This window comes from Salvelinus sp. IW2-2015, unplaced genomic scaffold (genome assembly GCF_002910315.2).
Source record: "Salvelinus sp. IW2-2015 unplaced genomic scaffold, ASM291031v2 Un_scaffold1822, whole genome shotgun sequence".
NCBI lineage: Eukaryota > Metazoa > Chordata > Actinopteri > Salmoniformes > Salmonidae > Salvelinus > Salvelinus sp. IW2-2015.
The window spans coordinates 234,332-243,510 of record NW_019943194.1 but is presented as its reverse complement, the minus strand read 5'-3'; positions in this window follow the sequence as shown (position 1 = coordinate 243,510).

Here is a 9,179-nt window from a genome sequence, read left to right as displayed (position 1 = left end):
TGTCTAATCCCCATGTCTATATGTCTAATCCCCATGTTTATATGTCTAATCCCCATGTTTATATGTCTAATCCCCATGTTTATATGTCTAATCCCTATGTCTATATGTAATCCCCATGTCTATGTACCATTCTGCCTCTTATTTTGGGGATTATGTTTTGTTTTTGATTACATTTTGTTTTGTTTAGTTAAAGGACATTATCAGTAGACACCTTTTTCAGCTGCAGACTGTTTGACATATCTTTGTATGCATGTTACTAGTCCCAACAATGATGTGACCACAGAACACTGTTATAGGTACATGTATGTCAACATTTCTGTAGCGATTAAAACAGCATTGTTCCCCGTTAAATCTACTAGCATATGCAGGATAACAAATAAATATGTATATAACTCACCTGTGTGTCCTGTCTGGTCTTCTCCTTCTACAAGATTGGCACCCAATTCGCTACATAGTCCACTACTTTTGACCAGAGCCAAGTAGCCCACTATGCAGGAAATAATGAAATTGAAACAAAATCAAATCAAACTTTATTAGTCACATGCGCCGAATACAACAATTGTAGACCTTACTGTGAAATGCTGATTTACAAGCCCTTAAACCAACAGTGGAGTTCAAGAAGAGTTCAGAAAATATTTACCAAATAAACTAAAGTAAAAAAAAAATGTAAAAAGTAACACAATAAAATAACAATAACGAAGCTATATACAGGGGGTACCGGTACCGAGTCAGTGTGCGGCTGTACAGGTTAGGGTGCTATTTGGAACGCAGAAATAGTTTGCAGCGTATCTAGATTCAACAACACACACAGTAGCGTCACAAATTATTGGAACCTTGATCAAAATAAATCATGTAAAATACTGAGTTCGTTTTGTGTTTCAGATTATTTTGTGCCCAACAGAAATTAATGGTAAATAGTTAGAGAGCAACCGAGCTAAATCAGATAGCAACCGAGCTAAATCAGATAGCAACAGCATTCATTGCATCATTGTGCTTTCGACCAAAAATGTGAGTTAATTAATCACCTCAATCAATCACTTAATTACTCAGAACAAGTTTACCATTTCCAACCGTTCAATAACGTGTGTCTGTGTGTCTAATGAAGATGAACAATTTATCACAAAGAGGAAATGGATTACATTTCAAATACACACTGTGAATTGATAGTGCCTGTTTAAGTCATGGTCAATAACTCACTCTGATTCTCAAGGGGAGAAGTTGAATGTCTGGTTTCAGGACCCGTCTGCTACAACAGGTGAATAATCTTACCAACTCGGTAATATATCTGCACATAAATTGGGGGTGATGATTAACCTACCTTATTAAACACACCTTGTGGTCCCAATAAGCTCTCATTTCTCCCAAGTGTGCACTTGTTTTACTTCCCTTCGTGGCTTTCAAAGGAAATGACTGGCATATATGACTGGCCATCTAGCTCATAATAACACCAATCAGATGCTTTCACATTTAGTCAACAAGAACACAAGTGCACACTTCAAAGGAAGGATAACGTATTGAGATGAAACCCCTGTACTAGTCTAGTAGGGATCGCTCATTGGCCAGATGTGGTGAAGGTAGGTGAACTCTGTGGTTACAGAGTAGCAGACTAAACCATAGCAGACTAAACTCAACTCCATGGTGAAGGATAGATCCTGAAGGTAGGTGAACTCCCTGTAACCATAGCAGACTAAACTCAACTCGATAGGTGAAAGGTAGATCTGAGAAGAGAATAGGTTGGAAACTCCCTAAGATAAACATAGCAGCACTGAACGTCACTCAATGGTGAGAGAGGATAGATCCATTGATAGACATAGGCTGAACTCCTCTGTAAAATAGAGACTAAACTTCAACTCCATGGGTGAACGGAGGATAAGATCTGAAGAGTAGGTGAACTCCCTGTAACCATAGCAGACTAGAAATAACCCTCATGGTGAAGGATAGATCCTGAAGACAGGTGAACTCCTGTAACCATAGAAGACTAAACTCAACTCCATGGTGAAGGATAGATCTGAAGGTAGGTGAACTCCCTGTAACCAATAGCAGACTGAAGATAACTCCATGGTGAAGGATAGATCCTGAAGAGGTGAACTCCCTGTAAACCATAGCAGACTAAACTCAACTCCATGGTGAAGGATAGATCCTGAAGGTAGGTGAACTCCCTGTAACCATAGCAGACTAAACTCACTCCATGGTGAAGGATAGATCCTGAAGAAGGTGAACTCCCTGTAACCATAAGCAGACTAAATCAACTCCATGGTGAAGGATAGATCCTGAAGTGAGGTGAACTCCTGTAACCATAGCAGACTGAATCAAACTCCATGGTGAAGGATAGATTCCTGAAGGAGGTGAACTCCCTGTAAATAAGAGACCAACTCAATCCATGGTGAAGGATAGATCCTGAAGGTAGGTGAACTCCTGTAACATAGCAGACTAAACTCAACTCATGGTGAAGGATAGATCCTGAAGAAGGTGAACTCCTGTAACCATAGCAGACTAAACTCAATCCATGGGGGATAGATCCTGAGGGGTGACTCCTGTAACCAAGCAGACTGAAGTCAACTCCATGGTGAAGGATAATCTGAAGGCAGGTGAACTCCCTGTAACCATAGCAGACTAAACTCATCCATGGTGAGAATAGATCCTGAAGGCAGGTGAACTGTTGAAACACAGCTATAAGGACAACTGCGTACGATCTGGCTGTAGGTCACAAAAACAACATTACTTCTAAGATAATAGGCCTTTAACATTAACAGCAGTGAACAGATATTTTAAACATTTCCAGTGGAAACACGGTAGACTATAGTAACCTCCCTTTAGCCAGATGTGGTAGAAAACAGGTAACTACAGTAACACTCCTCATATAGCCTGATGTGGTGAAACAGGTAAAACTATAGTAACCTCTTCATTAGCCAGATGGTGGTAGAAACAGGTAGACCTATAGTAAACCTCCCTCATTAGCCTGATGTGGTAGAAAACAGGTAGACCTATAGTAACCGCTCCCTCATTAGCCTGATGTGGTAGAAAAACAGAGTAGCCTTAGTACCCTCTCCATTAGCTGATGTGGTAGAAAACAGGTAGACCTATAGTAACCCTCCCTCATTAGCCTGATGTGGTAAGAAAAGGTAGACCTATAGTAACCTCCCTCATTAGCCTGATGTGGTAGAAAACAGGTGAGACCTATAGTCATCCCTCATTAGCAGATGTGTAGAAAACAGGTAGACCTATAGTAACCCTCCTCATTAGCCTGATGTGGTAGAAAACAGGTAGACCTATAGTAACCCTCCCTCATTAGCCTGATGTGGTAAGAAAAACAGGTAACCTTAGTAACCCTCCTCATTAGCCTGATGTGGTAGAAAACAGGTAGCACTATAGTAACCCTCCCTCATTAGCCAGATGTGGTAGAAACGTAACCTACAGTCCCACCTCTTAGCAGATGTGGAACAGGTGACCTATCAGTAACCCTCCTCATTTGCCCTGATGTGGTAGAAAACAGGTAGACTATAGTACCCACCCTCATTAGCCTGATGTGGATGGAAAACAGGTAGACCTACAGTAACCCTCCTCATAGCCAGATGTGGTAGAAAACGGTCACTACAGTAACCCCTCCTCATTAGCCTGATGTGGTAGAAAACAGGTAGACCTACAGTAACCTTCCCTCATTAGCCTGATGTGGTAGAAAACGGTAGACCTATAGTAACCGATTACCCTCATTAGCCAGATGTGGTAGAAAACAGGTAGACTACAGTAACCCTCCTCATTAGCCTGATGTGGTAGAAAACAGGTAGACCTATAGTAACCCTCCTCATTAAGCCAGATGTGGTAGAAAACAGGTAGACTACAGTAACCCTCCTATTAGCCTGATGTGGTAGAAAACAGGTGACCTACAGTAACCTTCCCTCATTAGCGCTGATGTGGTAGAAAACAGGTAGACCTATAGTAACCTTCCCTCATTAGCCAGATGTGGTAGAAAACAGGTAGACCTACAGTAACCCTCCTCATTAGCCAGATGTGGTAGAAAACAAGGTAGAACTAATAGTAACCCTCCCTCATTAGCTGATGTGATGGAAAACAAGGTAAACCTATAGTAACCTTCCCTCATTCGCCTGATGTGATGGAAACAGGTAAACCTATAGTACAAGAAGCATCTCTATAGAATTTCCGCTGTTTCTTCTTCTTCTTCTATGGTATTATGGCGGTCCTCAAACAATGTTAGAGGTGAATGTCGCCACCTACTGGATGGGTGACAACTGATAAACTTTAATGCAGAAATAATATTGGAAGGGGGAAATGTATACAAAAACTAAAACTTGACTCAAATGTAATGTCAGATCCCTACACAGGTTAGCGGAGCATGAGAAGGGGGAACCTCTTCATTCAGTATTCCTGTAACGTTTCGCCATGAAGTCGGAAGATCCGACAATTTTTGCGCCTTCACAATGATTTATAGTTTTTTTTCTTTTTGGATTCGTTTTTACAGCGCAGTTCATCAGTTGCGCAAATAACACAACAAAGTCTACCTTCTTCACTGTTAGTATCCCATGATCCTCTGATGAATGACTTTCAACTGCAAGCTGTGGGTCTCTCTCTCATCTTATCTCCACTGCAGGCTGTGGGGCATCTCTCTCCTCTATCTCCACTGCAGGCTGTGGGGCATCTCTCTCCTCCTCATCTCCACTGCAGGCTGTGGGGCATCTCTCTCATCATCTCCACTGCAGGCTGTGGGGCATCTTCTCTCCTCTCATCTCCACTGCAGGCTGTGGGGCATCTTCTCTCATCCATCTCCACTGCAGGCTGTGGGGCATCTCTCTCTTCTCATCTCCACTGCAGGCTGTGGGGCATCTCTCTCATCCATCTCCACTGCAGGCTGTGGGGCATCTCTCCCATCTCATCTCCACTGCAGGCTGTGGGGCATCTCTCCCATCTCATCTCCACTGCAGGTGTCATTTTATCTCCACTTGCTTCTTCTGAAATGTTCACTGCCTCCACACAGGAGACCTGCTGGACAGCCCTGATCCTGGCTACTGCAACCTCTTTTACTTTTGTAAAACTTTGTTTTACAAAATCAAATCACATTTTATTTGTCACATGCGCCGAGTACAACTGGTGTAGACTTTATTGTGAAATGCTTATGAGCCCTTCCCAACGATGCAGAGTTAAAACATTATAATACAAATAAAACAAAAGATAATAGACAAGAATGGAGCTATATACAGCTTTAAAAAACATATCTATGTTTGTCTTTTCTTTTATGAGTTACAGACAGTTCTGTTACTCTTCTCTTTCATGAGTTCATGAGAAGGTGAACGGAAAGGTTTATGCTGCAATTGTTTATGTGTCAGGGGGCTAGGGTCAGTCTGTTATATCTGGAGTAATTCTCCTGTCTTATCTGTTTTCCTGTGTGAATTTAAGTATGCTCCCTCTAATTCTCTCTCTCCCTCTCTCTCCCTCGCTCTCCCTCTCCCTCCCCTCTCGGAGGATCTGAGCCCTAGGACCATGCCTCAGGACTACCTGGCCTGATGACTCCTGGCTGTCCCCAGTCCACCTGGTCGTGCTGCTGCTCCAGTTTCAACTGTTCTGCCTGTTCACTGGACGTGCTACCTTGTCTCGGACCTGCTGTTTTTGACTCTCTGTCTCTCTAACCCACCTGCTGTCTCTAACTCTGAATAATCGGCTATGAAAAGCCAACTGACATTTACTCCCGAGGTGCTGACCTGTTGCACCCTGTGTTGCACCCTCTACAACCACTGTGATTATTATTATTTGACCCTGCTGGTCATCTATGAATGTTTGAACATCTTGGCCATGTACTGTTATAATCTCCACCCGGCACAGCCAGAAGAGGACTGGCCACCCCTCATAGCCTGGCTCCTCTCTAGGTTTCTTCCTAGGTTCTGGCCTTTCTAGGGAGTTTTTCCTAGCCACTGTGCTTCTACACCTGCATTGCTTGCTGTTTGGGGTTTTAGGCTGCGTTTCTGTACAGCACTTTGAGATATCAGCTGATGTAAGAAAGGCTATATAAATACATTTGATTGATTGATTGATTGATTGATTGATTGATTGATTGATTGATTGATTGATTGATTGATGAGTTACAGACAGTTATGCTCCTCTTCTCTTTCAGACATTTGTTTTGCATCTCTTGTTTTGTTGCTTCTTTTGTTATTTTTTTTATAGCATAACTTTATTCCATATTTTATAGGAAAATGTTTTTTTACTAAGTGTACAAAACATTAGGAACACCTTAATATTGAGTTGCACCCCGTTTTGCCGTGAGAACAGCCACAATGGACTCGAAAGCGTTCCACAGGGATGCTGGCCCATGTTGTCTCCAACACTTCCCACAGTCTAGTTGGCTGCATGTCCTTTTGGTGGTGGACCATTGTTGATAAACACAGGAAACTGTTGAGTGTGAAAAAAACACAGCAGCGTTGCAGTTCTTGACACAAACCGGTGCACCTGGCACCTACTACCATACCCCCGTTCAAAGGCACTTAAATATTTTGACTTGCACATTCACCCTCTGAATGGTCACACATACACAATCCATGACTCAACTGTCTCAAGGCTTAAAAATCCTTCTTTAACCTGTCTCCTCCCCTTCATCTACACTGATTGAAGTGGATATAACAAGTGTCATCAATAAGGGATCATATCTTCACCTGGATTCACCTGGTCCGTCTGTGTCATGGTAAGAGCAGGTGTGTTACACTCAGTGATTATACAAAAACAATTGTTGTTGTTTATATTTCTAGTTGTTTGGGATCAAAACATAAAAACATGTACAGTTCATAAAGGTTGAGATTAGAAGGAATTCAAAAGTTAAGAATCTTCTATTTTCCAATTTATATCATTTAACATAATGTATCTTTTTTTAACTGTAGTTGTACCTCTTAAATTCAAGCTAAGATATAATTTTATTATCTCCATTTTGGCCTATCTATTATTTTGTGCTTTTTCAAAATATTTGCACTTTAATTAAAAAATGTATGTTATTCAAGGCTATTTTCTGTGTTTCATGCTTCAATGTGGGCTTCTGAGTGGTGCAGCGGTCTAGGACACTGCATCTCAGTGTTTGAGGCGTCACCACAGGCACTTTGGTTCAATTCCAGGCTGTATCACAACTGGCCGTGATTGGGAGTCCCATACGGTGGCGCACAATTGGCCCAGCGTCGTCTGGGTTTGGCAAGTGTAAGCCATCATTGTAAAGAAGAGTTTGATCTTAACTTAAAATTAAAATATTTTGCATATCATTGTTTTCCAGACATTTCACAAGTTTCCAAAATCTCTTTTATATATATTTTTTAACCATAGTAACAAAACATTAGTCTCTCAGGGATTATATAGCACTTCTTTGAATAGTGACATTATCCATAGTTTGTTTACCTTGCTTACTTACTTTGCTAGTTGCCATGGCACCCTAGTTGTAGCAGCCTAAGCAGAGAGCTCCTAAAAATATGTACATATGTGTTTTTAATTGTGTTTTTTTTAAATCAGCTGTTTTATTTTTTTATAACATTTTAGTTTTATTGCATATTTCAGGTGGTTTTGACCCACTGATTTGCAGATAGACAGGCGGGTCAACTCGTTTTGGCTTGGTTATCTAGCTGGCTAGCTAGCTGGCTAATTGTTTTAGTTCTAATGATGCATCTGGACATTGTATTAGATTTTTTGATTCACCTGGCGGCTGGTTCCTGATCTTTTGAGTTACCTGAAGCTTGAGAGGAATGGGAGATGAAGTAGAGGACTGCAGTACTGAGGAAGAGTAATAAGGATGACTGGCTACTACTCTGAACTGTGTGTGGTGAGCTTTCTGGTGCCCAGAGCTGCTGAGGCATCACCCGAGTGGGTGCTAAACAGAGTGAAGTAGCTACATGACTCAGGCTGGTTCCCAGAGTAGCCCTCTAAATGATCGTCACCAGACACTTCATCCACCATCTCCCTGACCACCTTCCTCTGATCAAGACATGAACTGTCCCTCTCCATCTCCCTGACCACCTTCCTCTGATCCAGACATGAACTGTCCCTCTCCATCTCCCTGACCACCTTCCTCTGATCAAGACATGAACTGTCCCTATCCATCTCCCTGACCACCTTCCTCTGATCAAGACATGAACTGTCCCTCTCCATCTCCCTGACCACCTTCCTCTGATCAAGACATGAACTGTCCCTTTTGTATCCGTATGAGAGATTTCTCTGATAAGATATGTAATCGTGTCTCGTCTCCTTCCCCTGACCACTTCCTACTGAATCAATGTACGATGAATTCTGTTCTTCTCTCCTCGCTCTGAAATAATATACCGCCTATTATTCCTTTGCTCTGATTTAATTACATTGTAATCTGTCTTCTTCCATTTCTCCTCTGTACACTTCCTCTGGATCACGTATCTATGAACTGTCTTCTCTCTATCTTTGGAGGAGCATGCACTCAAAGACTTGGCCTCTATTGGTTGATTCTAACTATACTAGACTACCTATGGTGATGTATTGGTTGATCTAACTAGACTACTACGTGATGATGTATGTTGATTCTAAACAATACTAGACTACTACATGGTGATGTATTGGTTGATCTAACTATAATAGACTACTAGTGATGATGTATTGGTTGATCTACATAACTAGACTACTAGTGATGATGTATTGGTTGATCTAACTATCAATAGACTATCATGGTGATGTATTGGTTGATCTTAACTAATACTAACTACTCATGATGATGTATGGTTATCTAACTATACTAGACTACTAGTGATGATGTATTGGTTGATCTATATAACTAGACACTAGTATGTGATGTATTGGTTGATCTAACTAGACTAGCTAGTGATGATGTATTGGTTGATTTAACTATAACTGACTACTAGTGATGATGTATTGGTTGATCTACTATACTAGACTACTAGTGATGATGTATTGGTTGATCTAACTATAACTAGACTACTAGTGATTGATGTATTGTTGATCTAACTATACTAACTACTGTGATGATGTATTGGTTGATCTACTATACTAGACTACTTGATATGAATGTATTGGTTTGATCTAACTATAACTAGACTACTAGTGATTAGTATTGGTTGATCTAACTATAACTAGACTACTAGTGATGATGTATTGGTTGATCTACTAAACTAGACTACTAGTGATGATGTATTGGTTGATCTAACTAAAACTAAGAT